General features: G+C 40.1%; 2 long non-coding RNA genes across 4 annotated transcripts in view; one reads left to right on the top strand and one right to left on the bottom strand.

Annotated features, from left to right (window-relative positions):
* Positions 1–1,153: 1,153 nt before the first annotated feature.
* On the bottom strand, positions 1,154–21,644 carry LOC143849106 (uncharacterized). Its single transcript, XR_013235559.1, has 3 exons — positions 21,552–21,644; positions 20,152–20,227; positions 1,154–1,281 (listed from the first exon to the last, which is right to left on the bottom strand). It is a non-coding gene; the product is annotated as an uncharacterized LOC143849106 (long non-coding RNA).
* LOC143849103 (uncharacterized) overlaps positions 3,185–23,003 on the top strand; it is a 34,459-nt gene continuing 14,640 nt past the window's right edge. For 2 of the 3 annotated variants that reach the window (XR_013235549.1, XR_013235552.1), the window contains exons 1-2: positions 3,185–3,225; positions 4,472–4,529. This is a non-coding gene — a long non-coding RNA (uncharacterized LOC143849103). Of the gene's footprint in view, positions 3,226–4,471; positions 4,550–4,806; positions 4,859–5,229; positions 5,290–6,727; positions 6,825–6,940; positions 7,169–23,003 lie in introns of those variants that run through there. The other variant, XR_013235550.1, reaches the window with a different exon arrangement.

A 23,003-nucleotide genomic window follows, 5' to 3' on the forward strand; every position in this document is an offset into this window, starting at 1 on the left:
GGGCACGTTTGACTGCCAGGAATTGTTTTTCATGATAAATCAGTGTCTCTAGAGTGGAGATGAGGGCGTAGTTGCTAAAAACCAGGAAACAAAATCCCGTCTTGAGTAGAGTTTTTTGTTTCCATGGCTGTAGCAACTTCATAGTTTTGGGATTTTGTGGCTATTTATCATGAACAACAATTCTTCCCTGCTGCCATAATGATTTCTAGAATGGCAAACAAATGCACCATCAAGTTTGGTAAACTATCATTTGGTAAATACAATTTTAGAATTCAAAAATTTTTGGTCACCATAGTTGTGCAAAAAGCAATTTTACAGCCCCTCTTTTTCAGGTGACAGATGCCACCTCATGTCAAGACAAATTCAGCTGATGTGCAAAATGTGGGGTCTCTAATGGCTTTGTCCAAAATGGCACGGACACTTCCATTAGCAAAATCTTTTGATTAGAAATTATGTTCATGTCACGAGAGCTTGTAACCCATGTTGGGGCTGAACTCAATTGAACCACCACCCATTTCAAAAAAATATATATTAGCCAAAAGCACTAATAAAATGTGGTTTGAATGAACAAAATACCCTGGGTTAAGGGTTAAATTTTCAATTACCGAAGTTAATTCTACAGAGATAAGTTCAGTGATAGGGCCCACCAACATCTCATCAGCAAGATCCATACAGTTCATCAAGTGGGTCCCACAATTTAGATCATATAACCCAACAATCACTTCAAATATAAGATCCCTAAACATTTGACAAGATCTAATTGCTTCTAATATTCAGTGATTGGGTGGTCCCACTAAAGAGAAGCTAACAACAACAATCATATTGAGCCTGAACAATTGCTCAGAAATTTCGAACTGTCCATCATTTTACGTAGGGTCTAGAATGCTGAATAAATAGCCCAACCAGAGTATAAGTGCAAAATGCAAGTAAAATAAACAAGATAGATTTCCTTTAAAACTTTTTTCCTGTCAAAGAAAACCTTAGATTTTATTTTAACAAAAAATTCCACTTTTGATGCAAATAAAATGATACAATAAAAGCAATTTTACCAAAATAATAATAATTGCTTCCTCTTGGTTATTCATCGTCTTCTCCGGTCGTCCCTGTAAGGTCCTTCGCTCTCTTGATCCTTCAACAATCCAAGAAATGCAAGCAGACCAAAAAAGAAGAAACCGCCCGACCAGCCTCCACCACCACCTCCCCCACCGCAGCCACCATCGCCGTCGTCACGAGGGGGAAACCCGGTACCACCGTCGTCAAGTTCAGGTGACTTTTCTTTTCCTGAAATTCACATTCTGATTATTATTTTTTCAAAAAAAATGTAAAAATAAGAAAACAAAAACAAAAGGACTGAAAATTCCAATCACGCGTTCAGATATATACATATATTTTTTTAAATTAAAAAATTACAAACACACACACACATATCTTCTATCTACTACAATAAGCTGGGATGAAAAGAGAGAGTTTTTTCAATTTTTATGAAAATCACGTGAGAATTACACGTCACATTTCTTGACTTCTACTACAATAAGCTGGGATGAAAAGAGGAGAGTTTTTTCCATTTTTTTGAAAATTACATGAGATTTACACATCACATTTTTTGACTTTTTTGAACAAATGCACCCATTCAACTCATATAATTTCAATCCTACCCCCTCCTTTATGCTTTTAACAAAGGCACCCATTAAATCATATATTTTCAATCCTACCCCCTCCTTTATGCTTTTAACAAAGGCACCCAGTAAAGCATATAATTTCAATCTTACCCCCCTCCATAGCCAATTAAGCATACACGTACTCTCTCTCTCTCTCTCTCTCTCTCTAAGCTTCCGCTCTGTCAGCTTCCCCTTTCACTCCGCCACCGCCTTCGGACCGGCACCAGTATCGTCATCGCCGACGGGAAAACACTCTCTTTTCTCAAATTAATTAATCACTTCTTACTTCCATCTCTATTTCTGGTTTTTTACAGGAAAGAGCTTCGGGTGGCAACAATGGATGAGATTTATGATATGAAGTTTTTTCCATCTCTATTTCTGGATTTTCATCAGTTCAACAACAACAATATTACAATAGCAGGGGATTTCAGTCTATCTTAAACGGGCTGGTGATCAGTCATGTACTCTTATAATTTTATTTTCCTTTTATTTTACTTCATCTTCAGGAATTTGATTTTAGGGTTTTATTATTGTAACTCCCTTACGAGAGGTTTTTAATTATTTATTTATTTTTTGAATGATTAAGAGAGCTTTTACTGTAAGAACTGAGATAAATTTTGTTTTATTTCATCTCTCTGTTAGGGTTTTATATTTTTTTTATTAGGGTTTGACTCGGTATTGGTCTTTCTTTGTCATTTTTCAGGATGCTTCATACTCTTAGTCGCAAATTGAAGAGAATTTTTTAGGGCATTTGATAATGGAACTGACTCTCTTCATTTTACAATGTTTGCATGCTTTGGGTGAAAATTGTTGTTAGGTTTGTGGTTATATTTGATGATATTGGGGATTAATAGGTGCTTCTTTATGGAATTATTACTATTTCATTTGAAAAGTAGTTTGCTATTGTAAGTGGTGTTTTTTGCTCTTCTGATTTGTACCATCTAATTATAGATAAGGTGTAGGTTGAGGCAGAGGAGATTCTCAACTCCTAACATGGAAATCATGGTTTCAAGTTCCTTCACAAATTATGGTTTTTTAATAAAAAATCTATAGGGTGATCTTAACCATCCGATTTAAGAGGAATTATGGAAACATCTATAGATTGGAGGGCTAGGATCAGCCTATGGAAATGATTTTTGGGGCACAACCTATTTATGTTGTGTTCCATCACATGGACGGTTTGGATCAACCTATGACGTGGTCCGTACAGTTCTTTGTCGGCCCGTGCATCGCACGGGTTATTTACTAGTTTTGAATAAGCTGGGATGAAAAGAGAGAGTTTTTTCGATTTCTATGAAAATCACGTGAGAATTACACGTCACATTTCTTGACCTTTTTGAACAAATGCACCCATTCAACTCATATAATTTCAATCTTACCCCCCCTCATTTATGGTTTTTTAATCTCTCTGTAACTCATCAGAGATATTTTTGGCAAAAGCCTTATCTCTTCCGATACGTGTCTTACACCAGGGTTTTTTTTCAGAGACCTTACCTACTCACCCCGAGATTTCCATATCTTACCCTTCGTTTTTCCTAAAGCGACGGCTTCAGCTGGAATTTTCATGGTAATGGATGTGCTCTCTGCTTTGTTTATTCTGTTTGCATTACAGGTCAGGGTTTAGGATTTTAGGGTTTTGGTGGTATTTTACTAAGTTGTTCTTACCAATTTATTGAAAGTTCTATGGAATTGGGTATGTTCTATGAGGTTTCGTGGATTTTGCTTCTCAATTGTTTGATAGAATGCCTCAATGGGACTTTGTTTTTTCCAAGTACCCGATTGAATGTAATCCCAATAGTATTCTACTGTTTGTTATTTCGCAAATAGAAACCCTATCTGTTCGGGTGTAACAACTTTTACTTTTGAATTGTGATTAATTTGATATACTTTGATGCTAAAGTAAACTTTTGATATACTTTGACCTTTGAACAACCTGGGATAGACATATGGAGCTAAACCAATTGGACTTTGGTATTTTTCAGGTAGAAAGAAATCATATTCCATTTTGTGGGGCTTTGTTTCCTTCGGTTTATATCTATATTAAGCAGATGCAGAACATTTTTTGTAAAATCAGCCGTTTTCATTTTTTTCCTTTATTTCTCTATTTCATCTAGAGATTATAAACTGTAAACTATTCACTATTGTTTTTGGAAATATTGCCTTTTAGATTCTCACATCCTCCATGCACTTGATCAGCTTCAAATTAGGTGAGCCCAAATTACATGATCTTCTATGACGCATCAAGGTAGTCTTTGTAAGATTATTATCTTACCAAGGAATTGGTTACCTGGAAGTCTGAAGGTTCTAATTTCCCTCCTAATAATGTGTATGCCTATTGCATATTTTTTGGGCTATATGCCAAGGTAAAAAGTTACATAATATATTGTTTTTGTAACTAAAAAGTTACAGTTCTTAAGTACATGCTTTAGTTACTCGTCTTTTGGTATGCTTTGAATTGTTCCATCACGTGGATTTTTTTTCCTTGGGTTGTTTGATTTGCATTCAGAAAATTCGGAAATTTTGTCATTTTTTCTATTTTTAAAATATATATTTCTCTTTTCTTTATCAGTTTTTTAACCTCCTATATCCATACATTTTCGTTTCTTTAAAAAAAAAAAACTATTTGATCCATCTTCCTGTCATTTGTTTTTTCTTTGTCTGTAACTTTGGTCAGCTGTTTCTACTTTTCATCAATGGCTTTTTGTGATTTTCCTCTACCAGTCAATTAAGTTTTTGTGGCCATGATGTTTAGCATATTTCCATTTCTGATTTCAAAATATGATTTAATGTGTTTTAATGCTTGATTTTTGCAGGGAAGAGAGCTAAACTCCCAAAAGCATTTTCAAAGCAGAATCATAAGACGAAACTCATGTGCTAAAATTTAAAAATTTGTAGCAAGCTTCTCTCTCTCTCTCTCTCTCTCTCTCTCTCTCTCTCTCTCTCTCTCTCTCTCTCTCTCTCCATTGAATGGGATTCTTTCATTTCTATATACTGTATTCTCTTTAGTCCTGTTTCATGTTTCATTTTTCATTATTCCTTATAATTTTAAATGACCAAATGAAAATCTCATTTCATCACTTCATAAAAAAAAATTTTAGTAATTACTACAGCCTAAAGCAAATTTCTTTAACCACTTTTATGTGTGCAGTGAAGGCAAGGTTTTATTACATGGCAGGAAAAAGGGTGGTTATACGGATATGGTGAATCTTCGAAATGTGTCTTTGCTTTTATCTTCCATTTTTTAAAATTTCTTTTTAAATGTGATGTGCATAAGGAAAGAGAAGAATTGAATTTGGGTGCAGTTGATAGAATTGAGGAAGTGGTTTCATGAAATATTTTTCTAATTTGGTAAACCTGCTTATATAAACGGGAGATTAAAACCCTTTTAGGGAGGGTTAAGGGAATTGAGAGAATTGGACGCATTCCTAAAGGAATTAAAACACACATTTTGATCATGTTTATCTATCAATAAGAAATCAGGGTCTCTTTTCTGCAGAAAGAGGGATACATGGTTTTTGAATTTGTTGATTACTATAATGGGTTTGTCTTAGGATTAGTGTTTTCAAATTAGGGTTTCTTCATACCCAAGGATGGAAAAGCAAAAGATGGAATTGCAAAGCTTCTCATAAAGGTTAGTACCTTCATTGCTTTTATTTTTTAATGGTAGTACCTTCATTGTGCATGTGTTCAGACTTTAAATATTAACTATATTTGTGGTTGGGTGTCTGTCTACATACAACTTCCTATATGTTCTGTTGTTTTCATTTCATATGCTCGGTTTTGGTTTGGTGTTGTGAATATCATTATGACATCAATGAATTTGGTTTGCTGCTGCGAGTTGCCTTCCACTTTGATTAAATTTATCTAATATATATTATTTTCAATCTTATTTCTTTTTACACAACACTTTTTACAAATAAAAGAAATCTTCCTTCTCTAAATTTTCTTTCTTTCTTTGTACAATACCTTGAAAAAAATGCAGAACATGGAAAATAAACTTTTTTTTTTTTTAGTTTTATGGTTATATACCTTCTTCCTTTCTACAAAGTGTCCCTGCATGATGCATGTTCAATGCTTTGAGATTTGATTATGGAGTAATTAATCTCATTTACATTAGAAAATTGACCAAATTATTTGAAGACTCTCTCTCTCTCTCTCTCACTCTCTCTCTCACTCTCTCTCTCTCTCTCCAATGTGAGTTATTTTTTATTTTTCTCATCAATATTTTTTTTGGATTTCATTAGAGCCACCAGAAATAGGATTTCGCCCCTGTTTTCTCTTCTAACATGCTTAGCAAGTGATCTCTCTCTCTCTCTCTCCCTCCATTGTCATTTATTTTTCATTTTTCTCATCAGCATTTTTTTTAAATCAGCAGGGTCGCATTTTTCTCATAGAAATCAATGGACTTAGTTAAATCAAAAGTGGCCGGTGGTTCAAATTCTATTTTAATATCAGTAAAACTTCATTTGTTGGGCAATTGAAATTTTCTAATTCCCACTAATTGTGAATTGCAAAAATTTGTGGAGTAAAATTTGGTTTCAGATTACTGTAGTCTGTTTTGGGTTTAGGCTCAAACCTATTTCATTATTATGCAAAGTCACATTTTCACAGATTATATTAAAACGCACTTTCTTTACTTCGTTTCTTTAGATGTGCTTTCCGGAAGAGCAAAGCTCAGTTTTAAGATTGTCTATTAATTACAGTTGTGCATTTGATATTGCTACTGCACAAATCAAACTTCCTCATGAATTTATCTTCTTTCATTTCTAAAAAAAAGTTATAAAGCATTCTTGACTCTTTGATTTAACTGGGAGGTTCTAATTTTGGAACACAACTATATTGTTGTCCACCAATTTACAATTTCTTATAAATTTGAGGGCTCTTTGATTTAATTGGGACACAACTATATTGTTGTCCAACTTTGATGAGCCTGTGAGGTGTTTCATTCGTATAGAACTTTCATCATGTGTGTTTGGAAATTATTTTCTATGTTTTCAGGATCTTGAGGCAAGGAGATAGATCAATTAGAAGATTTTTTCTAATGTAGAAATTATTTTCTATGTTTTCAGGATTTTAGAGCAAGTAGATACATGGATTAGAAGGTTGAATTAGTGGTATGCCATGATAGTGCCTTTTATCATCTTTGCAATACTTATTTTTCAAATGGTATGCCATGATAGTGCCTTGCATTCTTTTTGTCATAAATGTTTTCAATCCTTACTTTAGATTATTTATATTTTCTGTTAAATGTTGATTTCAATCTTTAGTTGATCTTATTCCAGATTTTTGAAGTCAATACTTTCATGTGGAATGCCCACTTCAGTCCCCTTCATTATGTCTATTTGCGTTCTTTGATTGTTTCCACTACTGAGATCTATGCCACATTTCATGTCGAGGAGGTGACATCATGCCCGCTAATGTTTTCGTAGAGGAAAACCATCAGCAGGGTGCTTATCCTTTCGTGTAATGGGTTTACATTTCTATATATTATATGTTTTTCCTTTGGAATTTATGGGAAGGGGTCAAGAAGGTGACATCTTGCCCGCTAATGGTTTTGGTAGTTGAAAACCTTATCCTTTCGTGTAATGGGTTTACATTTGTGAATATATATTTTTATTATCCATGTTATATTACACATCAGCTGAAACAGATAAATGCCTAATATGCCCTCAAATTCACACTTTTCTGAGTTTTAAATACCTCATGTGCCCTCTCTCTAACACGCGTAATCCCTCCTCCCTCTTTCTTCTCTACTCATCTCTCAAAATTTCTATTCCCCTCTTCTCTTCTGCTCATTAGTTCTGTTCTGCAAAAATTTGTCGATTTAACACGTAGATCTCTCTCTCCCCTCTCTTTTTTACATTTCCCCCTTGACTACTCTGTGTTTTAGCCTGTATTTAAGGGTAATATCATCTAAGGCCATCCAAAACGTCTAAGAGATATTTTTGCAAATGTTCAGAGATATTTTTGCCAAGAAAAATACTCTCTCTCTCTCTCTCTCTCTCTCTCTCTCTCTCACAACGATTTCTAATCCTACGGGTTCTCTGTCGAGTTGGGTGTTTTTCCTGATAAACGTATGTAAACCCTAATCCTCTTTTTCAGATTCTTCTTTGGATTTTCAGGTTAGTATTAACCTTAAAATCTAGGTTCTTCTTTTCGTATTTTGGGATTTCTATTTTTCATCTACGATTTTGGGTCCAGGGCCTCATATTTGATTCCTTATTTTGGGATTTTTGCCGGATTTTCCTCAACTCTTTCCATGATTTTCGACAATTTTGTGATCTCACCATTTTCACTAATTACCAAGTTCTCAATTACAGCTCTCTCTGCTTCATGGAAAGTGTCGTAGTTCCCTGCGCTCTCTCCCTACGATTCCCCCCTCTATCTTAACTCTAAGTTGGCCAAACCCCTCTTTATTTTCTTCCATATTCCAGAGACCGCTCTCTTTCTCTTCTTCCCTATTCGAATTTGTAATCAACAAACTGAATTCATTATCTTGTTTTCCTTTCTGGGTGTAGCAGATAAAGAAGTTCTATCAATCGAGAAAGAGTCAGAGATCTGGGTATTCTTTATGGGGATCACGAAACCAATTTGGGGAAATGAAAAGCCAAGATGTTACTTTGTACTTTGCTCTATTCCTTTTTAAATTCCCATGTATTCCTTTTCAATTTTTTTAGCAGGGGTCATGAAACGAATTTGAGGGTCATGGAACTTTTACTTTTACTCTCATCACTAAATCTGTTTCATATAATGTAATTATATGATCTCCATTCTATGCAAGCTTATATATTTTTACTGTCTTCACTCCGTTTCATGTTCCGATTAATTCTTTTGACCTTAGATTTTTATATATTGCTATGGAAGTTTTCATGTAATCATTTAAAAACCAGGTTATGAAACCGGATATGGCCCATAAGCAAGCTTATATATTTTTAGTGCTTTCTCTCTGTTTCTGCTATATTTTAGTGCCTTCACTGATATATTTTAGCGCTTAAGCAAGCTTATATATTTTTACCGTCTTCACTCCGTTTCATGTGATCTTAGATAGTGGGTTCTTGAGTTCATTGGTGGAAGAGCTGTTTTTTTTTATACTTTTTTCCTGTGTGTTTAAAGTAACCTTTTGATTTTTTATGTGGTATTGCAGATTTTCATTTTCAAACCATTTATCTGGGGAAGGAGAGGATCCGGGTGATCGTGTCTGATATTGGAGAAGACAGATCATAACTCTGAATGGCATTTGCCCAAAATAATTTAGGTAATCCTTCTTTTGATATCTTAGCCAGGATTTTATTTCATAGTTGATAGTTGTGTGCTTCAGATCTTTCTAGATTCTTATGTTAAAAAAGGGAATTGGGATCTTTGCAGAGAGGAATTGGTGTGAGTGGGATCTTGGGTTTATATGATCTAGGTCTCTTTGATTTGGTGGGAGTGGGGTATTGAGCTCATTGGTGGAAGAACCGCTGCTTTTTATAAACTTATTCTTTACGTGTTCCAAGTTACCTTTTAAACTTCATCTTTGTTCAAGATAAAGCCTCTCTGAGTAACCTTTGCTGTATTGCTTTCTTCTGATGTATGCATACATATATATTCTCCTTTCAGGCTGAGTGAATTGGCTTCATGGATGACAACATTTAGAGAACAGATGTTTTCCTTACCATTTCAATCTGCAATACAATCAACATCTCCTATATTGCAACTAAGGACTGGTGATTCTTTGAGGTATTACATAATGTCTATTAGTGCATGCTTGATTTGAAGTTGTTATAAACGTTCTTGAATGGCATTGTAGCTTGCTTGCATTTCTGTTATGCAGTCCAAGATTTATTTAGAGACACCTTCAATTTATAATGATCATTTTTTTTTGAATGATATCATTTTTACTAACAATTTCCAAGTTGTTGTAGCATTATTGAACTGTCATCATTTGGATGGGCATGTAAGAGGCTTCTCGCGAACAAGAAGTCTAATCCAAGCCCACCCACATGAACTTAGAAACTTCGCATGATAGGTACTCACTTCCAAACTAAAGAATCCACAGAATATTTAACAACAGATAAAGTTTCTAGAATCAATATCATTTGGAAAAATGAAGACTTTTGTGAGGGGTGTTATATCCGAATATAAATAATCGTATGGTATATCCTATAACATCAAGCCAGGATCCCATACTCCTATAAAGAAAGACTTTTTTAAATCAGTAACTAAAGCATTCATTACTTAAAACCATTGCCCTCTGTACAACCTTCTTTCATGTGAATCATAGCTTTAAAACTCCCCCGTGTCTGAATCGACTCGCCCGAGTCGACCCCCTTTTACCTTGTCTGTCTTCCCGTGTTGTGCTGTATTCGCGGAACTTTTTCTCGGGGATTATATTTTATAAAATGCATGCATGATTTTTCTTTCTAATAGTTTTAATGCATTCATTTTATGACTCATCTTCATTTACTTTGTCACCCAGTGTGATGACTTTCTATTCTCTTTGTCGTCCCATGCACATTATTCATTTGAAATGTATGCATATGTGTTCTACCTTTAATTTGCACGCTGTCAAGTGCCAATTCCATCCCTGCAAAGGCACCCATTAAAGTCATATAATTTCAATCTTACCCCCCTCCTTTAGGGTGATCTTAACCATCCGATTTAAGAGGAATTATGGAAACATCTATAGATTGTGAGGAGGATCTTCCTTTTTAGCATGGGAAAGTTTCAAGGGATCTGTCAGATATAATGTAGCTTTGAAGGCACTAAATTTGGCGGTTGATAGATTAGGAACCTCCAATGTATGTGTTGCTGGCCATTCTTTAGGAGTTGGCTTTACCCTCCAAGTGGGTACAGCTTTGACCGAACAAAGGGTGTTTGTGGAGTCTCATCTGTTCAACCCACCATACCAAGGTTAATGATCTCTTTATTGTGCTTGAATAACCAACTGTATGGATCATTATCAGCAAAACAACATTTCGTTTTATCATTGTCACATTTGTCCTAAATGGTATGTATTTTAAAATTTGGATCATAGGAGTTACTTATTCAAAATTTCTGACGTCTCCACTGGCCAGTCGATTTCTTTATTAAAATAGGCAAAATAATAGTCGGGATTTCTGCGTATAATTTATGCGCCTTTTCTTTGTTCAGGTTTATCTTCTACTCAACTGTGTAATACTGATTTCTAATCTCTATATTTACAAATATATCTTCCTTATGAATGTTTTTTCTTTCTTTTCTTTTCTTTTTAAGTTATAAAGCATTTTATTGGGCACTCCGTGCATCGCACGGCGGGTCTTTACTAGTATATATTATAGCAGAAGAGAAAATAGAAGAATTTTATGAATTATTTGAAAACTCTATAAATTTAACACGTCACAGTAGTTGATATTTACCGTTTAGCGCCTTCACCATATATATATATATATATATATATATATATATATATATATATATATATATATATATATATATCCATATCCATATGCTAGGGTAAAATGCTCTTTCATAGAGGTAGTTTTGCCCTTTAATACCAAAGAGAAAAGCCGGACACGATTGCCCACGCGTCTCTCTCTCTTCCCTGCTTTTCACCAAATCTCAGCCAATGACAAAAATTTTGTGTCGCGAGGTGTCGATCCGGCGAGGCGTACGTGTCGTTCTTATCTCATGTTCCTCTCTCTTCCTGCTCCCCACGTCTCTCTTCTCTCATCATTGAGAATGAAAAGTTATGGATAGGGTTTTTTTCTTGGTTTTCTTTTTTTCCACACGGATCGACAGATACCATTGACAATGAAAATTTATGGAGGGGTTTGTTTTCCTGGCTTTCTTCACTACACAGATCTACAGATCTGCTTCCAAGACCATGAAGGTGCTATTTTTGTGTCTTTGGTTTTTGTTTGTTTTTGTTCTCTCTGAGTTTATCCCTATTTTGGGTTTTTATTTTTCTTCTCTTTGATTGGGGATGGTTCTCCAGCCACAGTAGAGAAATTAGGGTTTGTCTGACCCTAATATAGGGTTGTTGCTTAAGAGATGGCAGCACAATTCAGGTCCAACTGCAACCTCTCTTTCAGGCCCAAATGGGGCTGGACACAGTGGGACTAACCAGTTTGTGCCTTTTTTATATATGGCATTTGAAACTCAATGAATCGTATAGGGGAAGCAAGAAATTCCCAAAGCCCTAATTCCCTCGCTCACAGCCTATGAAGGTAACATTTTGTTCCATTTGTGTTTTTTATACCACAAGATTGTATTTTAAGTGATTCTGGGCTTTTATGTCTCGGTTTGTTCAATTGACTGTTAAGATGAAAGTGGCGGTATGTGCCGGTCACGGTCTACATTTTTTCGCATGAGGATGGACCTTTCCAGGTACTTGAACTTCAGGAATAACTATAATTCTTGCATTTTATGAAAAGAAGGTGCTTGCCAGTAATTTTCATATTCACTGAAAATTCACGAATACTCTGTTTTGTGGATCCTTTTTAGGAACTTGATAAAAGCATTTCTAAAATAATTTGCAAATTCCTCAATTAGTCATTACCCTAATATAGTGCTGTTAGACCTAAAATCGGTAACAGGTACGACAGTGACGTAAGAGCTGAGCTGGATGACCCGAGGAGCTGAGTCCTGAGGGACCGGAGTGAAGTGGAGTGAAGTAGTTGAGTCCTGCTATGAGGGCTGAGTCCTGCACAGAGGCAAGCGAGGTCAGAAGACCAACCCGGGTTTTACTCCGGACAGGCCCTTCGACACTCAAGTCAGTATGAGCAGAAGTGCGGGGCTAGTTCTCAGAGTTTAAGGTGGAGAGAAGGTTTTTCATTACCCATTGGTTTGAGCTTTGAACCCCTATTTATAGGGGAAAACCTGGTGAGGTGTCCAGGACAGGTGGCGGCCTGTGATAGGCTGGAGTTCACCTACTCTGGGACAGGTGGCGGCCTGTGAGAGGCCGGAGTTCACCTACTCTGGGACAGGTGGCGGCCTGTGATAGGCTGGAGTTCACCTACTCTGGGACAGGCCGGTGAACTCTGGGACAGGTGGCGGCCTGTGAGAGGCTGGAGTTCACCTACTCTGGGACAGGTGGCGGCCTGTGAGAGGCTGGAGTTCACCTACTCTGGGACAGGTGGCGGCCTGTGAGAGGCCGGAGTTTTTACACCCCATCAGTTGCCCCCCAGTTTTCCAAGTTATTGAGTGACTTGGGAAAGTGTGGTTGATCGATTATCTGGACGGGCAGGCGCCGTGCGGAAGTGAATCGGAGGGTTCAGTCTGGAGGTCCAGTCCAAAGTCTGGCTGGATTTGAGTCCGGAGGTCCAGTCCGGAGTCCGGCTGGATTTGAGTCCGGAGGTCCAGTCCGGAGTCCGGCTGGAAACAAGTCTAGAAATCCCGTCCGGAGTTGAGCCAGTCCGGCTGGGGATGAGTGCGGAAATCCAGTCCGGAGTTGAGCCAGTCCGGCTGGAGATGAGTTCGGAGTTCATCAGTCCGGCCTAGGCCGGATTGGATTTTGTCGTTTAGCGAACGCGTCATATCCAGTCCGGCTTAGGCCGGACTGGTTTTTGTCGTCTTGTGTCCGGTCCGGCTTGGGCCGGACTGGTTTTTGTCGCTTTGTAGAAACGCGTTATGGCCGGACTGGTTTTTGTCGTCTTGTATCGCCGGACTGGTGAGGTGTCCAGGACAGGTGGCGGCCTGTGATAGGCTGGAGTTCACCTACTCTGGGACAGGCCGGTGAACTCTGGGACAGGTGGCGGCCTGTGAGAGGCCGGAGTTCACCTACTCTGGGACAGGTGGCGGCCTGTGAGAGGCTGGAGTTCACCTACTCTGGGACAGGTGGCGGCCTGTGAGAGGCCGGAGTTTTTACACCCCATCAGTTGCCCTCCAGTTTTCCAAGTCATTGAGTGACTTGGGATAGTGTGGTTGATCGATTATCTGGACGGGCAGGCGCCGTGCGGAAGTGAATCGGAGGGTTCAGTCTGGAGGTCCAGTCCGGAGTCTGGCTGGATTTGAGTCCGGAGGTCCAGTCCGGAGTCCGGCTGGATTTGAGTCCGGAGGTCCAGTCCGGAGTCCGGCTGGAAACAAGTCTGGAAATCCCGTCCAGAGTTGAGCCAGTCCGGCTGGGGATGAGTGCGGAAATCCAGTCCGGAGTTGAGCCAGTCCGGCTGGAGATGAGTCCGGAGTTCATCAGTCCGGCCTAGGCCGGATTGGATTTTGTCGTTTAGCGAACGCGTCATATCCAGTCCGGCTTAGGCCGGACTGGTTTCTGTCGTCTTGTGTCCAGTCTGGCTTGGGCCGAACTGGTTTTTGTCGTTTTGTAGAAACGCGTTATAGCCAGACTGGTTTTTTGTCGTCTTGTGTCCAGTCCGGCTTGGGCCGGACTGGTTTTTGTCGTTTTGTAGAAACGCGTTATATCCAGTCCGGCTTGGGCCGGACTGGTTTTTGTCGTCTTGTAGAAACGCGTTATATCCAGTCCGGAGTGCGGAAATCCAAATCCAGTCCAGAGTGCGGAAATCCGGTCCGGAGTGCGGTAATCCGGTCCGGAGTGCGGTAATCCAATCCGGAGTGCGGAGATCCAGTCCGGTTGTTCTTTGGAGATAGGCGTACATACGCGCGTATCCATACGCGCGTGCTCAATCGCATCTTTGTCTGGGAGGATGTGTCCGTCATTAATAAGAGACGTGGCATCTTTTGAAGGCCCTCGAAACGCGTGCATCGCATTTAATGCTCCACCGCCTTCGAAAAGTTATAAAAGGAGGTTTTTACCTCTCATTGTTTACTTTTCACTTTTTATCTTCTCTCCTTCTCCTCCTCTTCTCTTGCTCTGCGAGTTCGGCTTCGCAGTTCGTGGTTGGAGTTGCGCGGGGATCTAGGAGCTCTCTACTCACCGGTATTCTTCTCAGCCCCTCTTTTTTCTACATGTCTTATAGTAGTTCAAGTTCCGAGTCCGGTTCTGAGTCTTCCACTAGTAGTAGCTCAGAACTTAGGCCGCTTCAGGAGCCTGTAATGGCTAGTCCGGCCGCTAGAGTAGATATTATAGACAGCGACGACGGAGGGGACAAGGACGAAGTGATATTAGATCTGAACGCCACCCCACTCCCGACTGATAGTCTCCACCGAGTATGGGGGAGTGGGGGTAGTGACGTTGCTGAGGCGTCGACAACGTTCCTTCCTGGCCGGGCCGTGGAGGTCATCGCTAGAGCACGGATGGAGGCCAACCCTAAGTACAACATGCGGGCTCTAATTGAGGAAAATCACCTCACCGAGTCCATGCTGAGGGACATTAGAGATAAATATTGTGTGCCCCCATCGTTCGAGCTGAGAGCGGCAATAGAGGGAGATAGGGCGTGTAACGAAAGCTCGGATCTCTGCATTTATGAAGAGTCGTTGAGAGCAGGGCTTCGCTTTCCTTTGCACCCATTCTTTGTCGCGGTGCTCCGATATTATGGACTGGCTCCTGCCCAGGTGGCTCCGAACTCATGAAGGTTACTGACTGGGTTTTTGTACCTTGTTCATGGCCGGCTAGAGAGGGGCGTGTCCGTGCCTTTATTCCGTGCTTGTGCACATCTGAAGAGGCACAAGGAAGGGGGCTGGATTTATATTAGCCAGCGCCCTGATTTAAAAATCATTACTGGTATCCCTTCGTCGATACATTCGTGGAAGAATAGGTTCTTCTACGTCAAGGACACGGAGTACAGCGAAGCCTGACCAGTTCCTCTAGTGTGGGATACTCCGAATACCACCGTGCTGAGCCGCAAGCCGCTTCTTGAGGGCGACGATAGGAGGACGTTCGCCCTGATGCGGGAGGAGGTGGAGCGAACAGGTCTCATTCACTGTTCGAACTTTTCAGGGGAAGATATTCTGGTCGGACTTGGTATAAGTACCGCGACTCCGGCACGTATGTAGCTAGACTCTTAAAACTGCTGTTTTTCCTTTTATTTGCTTCTGACTGCTTGCTTACATGCAGAAATGAAGAAACAATCAACAGTCGAGAAGATAAGGCAAGGAGCCCAGCCAAGGGAGCAGGAAGGGGCTCAATAGGCGATCCAAGAGCGCCAAAAGAGAAAGGCGGCTGAGATCGTGAGCAAGTGTCTCCTTCGGAAGGACAAGCAACAGGTCATCCACGAGCCGCCAGCTACTGGCGAAGAGGCGGTGTTCTCTTCACTTTATCAGGTAATGAATTTGCTTACTTTCTGTCCGTCTTTTGCTTTCTTCCTATACTGATGCTTGTTTCTGTCTGTAGATTGGAATATACTATAACGATCTCCAGGAGAAGAGCAAGAAGTTCTCCGAAGCCATCACCAAATCTGAAGAGGTGAGCGGGAAGCTGGCCACTGAGGTCAAGGAGCTCCAAACGAGCATCGGACGGGTGGAGGCTGAAAAGAAGCTGATGGCGGAGGATTTGGCCCTCGAAAGGCAGAAGCTGGATAAGGCTGCCGAAGCCATGAACGCCCAGAGGGAGAGAGCCAAAGAGAGGCAAATGATCGCGGTGAAGGAGGCTGCAGAGGAGAAAGAGGCCGAACTCTTCAGTCTGTCCAGCGAGGCCTATAGTCTTGGGTACTATGATTGCCTTGAGCAACTCAAAGCATGCAACCCAAACTTGGTGATGACAGATATGACTCTTCCTGCTAGGCCGACAATTGTCGAGGAGGATCTGGAGGTCTCTGCTGATACCACTGCTGATGCCGCTGTCGACACTGCCTCTATTCCGGATGTCTCTTAGTATTTTCTGTTTCTTTTTGTAATGGTCCTTGAGACCCCAGAATCTCTTTTTTTTTTTGACAGCCTTTTTAAGGCTAATTCTGTAATGGCCCTCGAGGCCCCCACATTTTGATCAATGAAATTATACTTGTCCATATCTGTGCTCCTCTGTCCTCCTCCGTCTCTGATAAGCTCTAGCTGAGTGACTTGCCCGGCTTGCCCCCTAGTTTTAATAACCTGGGATTGTAGACGACTGATAGCACCCAAGTTTTTATGAACTGGGTTTTCAGAGAGTACCCAAGTTTTATGAACTGGGTTTCCAGAGAGTACCCAACTTTTATGAACTGGGTTTCTAAAGAGTACCCAAGTTTTATGAACTGGGTTCCCAAAGAATACCCAAGTTTTATGAACTGGGTTTCCGAAGAGTACCCAAGTTTTATGAACTGGGTTTCCGAAGAGTACCCAAGTTTTATGAACTGGGTTTCCGATTATAAGAGGAAAATTTGAATCTGCAAAAAGAATTATTTATTCATATTATCATAAACGTAATTTACAAAGTCACCTCTCACACCGGACGATGTGCCTACTGATAATATCTCCTGAGGTTTTTGGAGTTCCATGCGTGGGGTAATAAATGTTCCTCCTGTGTCTCTAGCTTGTAGCTACCTGGGCGGATAACTTCTTTCACTCGATATGGCCCCTCCTAAGTCGGGGAGAGTTTCCCGACTTTCATTGGTTGGGAGACGGCTGCTCTCCTCAGGACTAAATCTCATGTCCGGAATTCTCTGGGACGTATCTTGGAGTCATGATAGTTGGATACTCTCTGCTTGTAGGCGGCGACTCGGATTCGAGATTCTTCCCGGATCTCCTCTAATAAGTCGAGATTGGCGCGGAGCCCGTCACTGTTAAGCTGCTCGTTGAAGCTGGTAACCCTAGGAGACGGAGTGCCTATGTCGACCGGTATCACAGCCTCTGTTCCAAAGGAGAGGTTGAATGGCGATTCACCAGTTGGCGTGCGAGGAATAGTGCGGTATGCCCATAGAACGCGATAAAGCTCGTTTGCCCAGCGGCCAGCTTTTTCATCCAGTCTTTTCTTTATTCCCTGAAGCAGGATTTTACTAAGTGGCGTGCGAGGAATGGCTCTGTTTGCCCGTTGGTCTGGGGGTGAGCTACTGAAGTGAACCTCTGTTCAATCTTTATATCAGAGCAGAACTTCCGAAAGTTCCGGCAATCGAACTGTTTGCCGTTGTCCGTTATCAAGGCACGAGGAATCCCAAATTTGCAAACTACTGATTTCCAGAAGAAGTTCTGCACATTTTGCTCTGTGATCTGCGCTAGAGGTCCGCCTCCACCCACTTAGTAAAATAGTCAATCGCTACTACCACGAACATGCGCTTTCTGGAGGCCGGTGGGAAGGGGCCTAGGATATCCATCCCTCATACTGCGAAGGGGAGTGGACTAATAATTGGAGCCATCGCCACGGCGGGCTGGTGGATGGTGGGAGAGAATTTCTGACACCTCTCACACCTTTTAACCAGACTCAGCGCATCCTGGCTTATGGTGGGCCAATACAGACCTCTGAGCAGCACTTTTATTGCCAGAGCTTTGCCCCCCAGATGTTCTCCACAAATTCCTTCGTGCGTCTCCTGGAGTGTATATGCGGCGTCGCCCGGCCTAAGGCACTTCAGGTATGGGAGAGTATAGGATCTCTTATACAAGATGTCACTGCTGAGGGAGAATCGGGCAGCTCTCTGTATCACCTTGCGGGCTTCCTTTTTATCCTCAGAGAGTTTACCATCGCGCAGATAACTGATGATCTCGTCCATCAAGCACGGCTCATTCTCTACCTGCATTGTTTCCGCGGCTTTACTTTCGATGCTGGATCTTTGCAGGAACTCCATGCGTATGCTCCCAAGGGTGGTATATCAGGAGGCAGCCAGTTTTGACAGCACATCTGCCTTGGCATTTTCTGTTCTGGGGACTCTGATGACCTCAAAGCTTTCGAACTTGCTGGCGAGTTGGTGGACCTTGGCGAGGTACTTGATCATACGCTCGTCTCGAGCTTCGTAGACCCCCTGAATCTGGTTTGCAACCAGCTGAGTCACAGTATGCTTTTAAGTTCCGGGCGCCGGTTTGGATTGTGAGGCTCATTCCGGCGAGGAGAGCTTCATATTCTGCCTCGTTGTTGGATGCGCGGAATCCAAACCTCAGGGCATAATTTGCAGTGAAGTCATCAGGCCCGGTGAGGACAAGGCCGGCTCCACAGCCACTCTTATTCGAAGACCCGTCGACATGTACTTCCCAGATTAGTGAGCTAGTTGTGGAGTCCTGCTTGGCTGGCAGATGAACGATTTCTGTTTCAGCTCCCTCCGCTATACATTCTTTAGGAGCTGCTTTCTCCGCAACTGGGAGCTGCACAGCTTCAGAATCGACGAACTGCTGGGGGATGGTGCATTCAGCCACGAAGTCGGCCAGTACTTGAGCCTTGATGGCTGGCCTAGGTGCGTACAGGATATCGAACTCGCTTAGCTCCACGGCCCATTTCACAAGTCGCCCGGAGATATCTGGTCGATGGAGTACTTGCCGGAGTGGCTGATCAGTCAAGACTTTTATGGTGTGGGGTTGAAAGTACGGCCTTAACTTCTTGGCTGCCATTACCAGCGCGTAAGCCAATTTCTCGACCCGCTGGTACCTTATTTCTGCATCGTGAAGAACCTTGCTGACATAATAGATAGGTTTTTGCTGGCGATGCTCTTCGCGGACGAGGACAGCTGCCAGAGCCGTGGAGCTAATGGAGAGATACAGAAATAGCTCCTCGCCCGGCTCCGGCTTTGTTAATAGTGGTGGGGAGGACAGGTATTTCTTCAACTCCTCGAATGCGGTCTGGCATTCCTCCGTCCAGGGCGTAGTCTTGAGTCCTTTGGCCGCGCTAAAGAAGGGCAGGCACCTCTCCGCTGACTTCGAGATGAAGCGCCCCAGTGCAGCTATCATTCCCGTGAGCCGCTGAACTTCTCTGATAGTTTTTGGACCGGTGAACTCCATCACGTTATTTATTTCCATTAGGATAATAGGCCAATAAGTGGCATATTTGCCCATTAGGATTTATTTCCATGTTATTTAGTTTCTCGGACTCGTATTTACATGTTATTTAGTTCTACTTCTAATTTTCCTCTCATCTCCTTCCCTTCTTGCCCTATTTTTCTCCTTCTCTTCTCCTATTCCTCTTCTTCTCTTCTCTTCTTCTTCTATTTCTCTTCCCGGTCCTACATCATAAAGTCATTAGCTTCATTACTATTTCTCTTCCCGGTCCTACATCAGAAAGTCATTAGCTTCATTACAAGAAAGTCATTAGCTTCATTACAAGAAACATCAAGGACAAAATATAACTAATCAATATTCAAAAGCTTGATGATGATTGTGAACGGCCAAACCATGGAAGCAGGATTCTTTCCTGGGAGCCTTCCATTCCAGCTTCGATTCCCGCTTTCGATTCCCGCTCTGGCAACCTTGAGTAGGATTTTTTCCTGGGAGCCTTCGATTCCCACTTTCGATTCCCGTTTTGATTCCCGCTTTCAATTCCCGATCTGGCAACCTTGGGCTAAACACTGAAAAAAAAAAGAAAAGCTTGTTGATGAATTCTAATTCCGCAAAGTTCTTAATATGTCCAGGCCATAAATATATTACAGATATCAATTTCATAAAAAAATCACTTGAGCTGATGATCACATCAGCTCAATCAAACTAAGTCAACAAAGGAAACTGGAACAAATATTCAATTTTGAGTTTTTGAATAATGCAACTAATCAAACGATTATCAATGAATGGATATTACCTTGTATCGGTGCGATGGTAATTGTTGATGATTGGCGTTCAACAGTCTGAGTTTGCTCTGCTGAGCATCTCGCATTCTACCAAGAAAGAAAATCAACATTAGGACCTCGAAGTAAGATGTTCTTAGCAACATTGGCTTCTATGATATCTACAAGGCTGAGGTAAGCAAAAATGACATTACACAAATACATAAATGAAAGGAGATAATAATGAAAAAGCAATCTACATCTGGCAATAGAACTGAAACCAAACTTGATGAATCTGAGTAGTTAACGAGTGCCATGTATTGAGAAGCCACCATCAAATATTTAAGCAATTTCAACTCATGAAATATCTCTTAGGAAAACATCTACTTATTCATTGGGTTATAATATTCACTGACTTTATAACACTCAACTCATGAAATATCTCTTAGGAAAACATCTACTCATTCATTGGGTTATAATATTCACTGACTTTATAACACCCCGTGGCTTAACGAGTAAAAATAGATGCCTGTATAATGCAGTTAAAAAACAAGAGGCCTTTAGATTGATGTAGAAACTTCTTATCAGAATAATTTTCACCTTAGTATCTGTTTCTAGCAGTCTATACCCTGATTCAAAGATTGTTTCAAGATCTACAAGTATTTCTATAAATTTGGAAAGATTTCACAATTCTGTGCCTTGTGAAGGGAGATAAATTAGAGATCTAATTGCTTCAGTTCAGAATTACAGTTTTAAAAGTTTGTAATGTCCTTAGAAAATGGTTATAATGAAGGACTAGGATAGATGGTAATGAAGAATTGAGATTAAAGGTAGATTTTGGGGGTCTACAAAGTTGTATTTCAAAATTGAGTTCTTATTTTAGTCAAATTTCTGCAAGCTGTTTGATTAGGAGTATGACTTCAGGTCTGGTCTGAGTTTAGTTAAAAAGTTGATTGTTTTTTTTTTCTTCTGAATAGTAGTTAAAAAGTTGATTGTGTGGGCAAGTTTTATGCTTTTGTAGTTTCCTTATTCTTTCTTTTGCTTGTTGCAGCACAAACAGGATAAGTTTTGTTAAAATTATTCTTAATTTAGTTCCTACATTATTTTCTGTCGCGCTTGCTTCTTCTGTATGAAGAGTGTTGGTATTGTTTTACTTGATTTTCCTTTGGGTTTTTTTTTTTTTTTTTTTTTTTTTTTTTTTAAGTTAATGGCTGGGTGAACAAGAAGAACACAAATGACCGAGCTGGCCAAAGAAAACAAGAAGAACAAACAGCAGAGGAACATATCAAGGAAGATCATCAGAATTATAATACCATTCAAAAAAATCATCAAAGGGATAATGATCGTGTACAGTCAGTTCCACACTAGAAAATTCATTCTCTTTTTCAGGCTGCATCGTTTTACCACACAAGAAAAGTTTACAATATCAACTCACCAAAGCAGCAGCACATATCACCGTAGAGGGAGTCAGTCGACAAGAGAGTGAAAGAGGTCTTTCATGTCGAAATGGTTGACAACATGTATTGGGCACCTCTAGCCTAGATTTAATAAGCTGAAGCCTTCCCCTATTCTGAAATTCTGTTTTGCCTGCATTCGTGTGTTGACTTACATTAGAAGTTAAATCTAAACTACATTAATCAAAACTTCCAAAATCAAGGCAAATAGTATTAAGTATCATGCATAGACATAGTCACAGCCCTAATGGCACACATGTAATCACTGAGATTATGTGGAAAGATTGGTATTCAACTCAAGTCACCACTCCTGATAAGAGAACAAACTTCCTGTACCAAAGTAAACACTAACAGATGATGAAAGAAGTAAACAATTATTATAAATGAAAAGAATTTATTGAGCTTTGCTAAAGGAACCATCGTGGTCTTACATGACTGCCTACCTCACTGATGCGATTTAAGCCTTAGTTCTATTTATTGGCCAAAATTGCCTTCTCATGCTTCCCATTACATATTATTACTACTGTCATAAAAGAGCAACCAGAATAAGGAAATAAATCCTATTGATATAAGAAACGAACAAAAGAAGGGAAATAATCTAATGCTTGCTATTAAATGCTATCCTCCTAATGACATGCCATTAAATGAATTGTTATTATAGGCATCCTTTACTTCAAAAGAGTAAATTATAAGTAACTTGCGACTGATAATATTGCTAATTTGGTGATCCAAGTTAATGCCATTGACTTGCTAATTTGTGTATGACGTGCTACGTCAAATTGGGTCTATCCCTTCCATAGAGAGGATATCACTCTTTCATTAGCATTCAACCCGAGACAGAGATGGTCACAATACAATCCAACAGAAAAAACACGACAGAAGATATGAAAAAACCTTCTCCAAACATAGAGAAGGGCTAAAAACAAGATTTTCATTGGCATTCATTAGTAAAGTTCAATTAATCAAGGTAAAAAATTTATATAAATCCTATATGCATGAAATTCATATACTAATAGTAGTGCCTATCATAAAAAAAAGAAATTTATGTACCTAGAGGTCTCTTGGTAGAGATGGTGAGTGCAGGCACAATTGCCGTAAATAAAGACATCCTTTTGCATGCAAATAATAAACCTGCATATAATTTAAGTGGTCTGAGTTAAAACCAAACCAGGAGAATCATCAAAAAAATTACAAACAAGCGTATTCACTTTAGATAAATTGAAATCTTTGGAATGCTTTCAAAGATCATGTTAAACATATAAAAAATCAGCATTTTGAGTGTTAAATCGCTTTGATTACCTCGTTTAAGTACTCCTAGAAAAATTCCGGAGAAAGATTTCTTGCAGAATTTGCAGTTGTAACATTTTATACTTGTTTTTTAGATTCTCCAAGAAAAAAAAAGGAAGGGTGTATGCAAGAAACCCTAACCCTAA

Source organism: Tasmannia lanceolata, unplaced genomic scaffold, assembly GCF_043159265.1.
Source record: "Tasmannia lanceolata isolate RefF3 unplaced genomic scaffold, GAP_Taslan_0.1 ptg000016l, whole genome shotgun sequence".
NCBI lineage: Eukaryota > Viridiplantae > Streptophyta > Magnoliopsida > Canellales > Winteraceae > Tasmannia > Tasmannia lanceolata.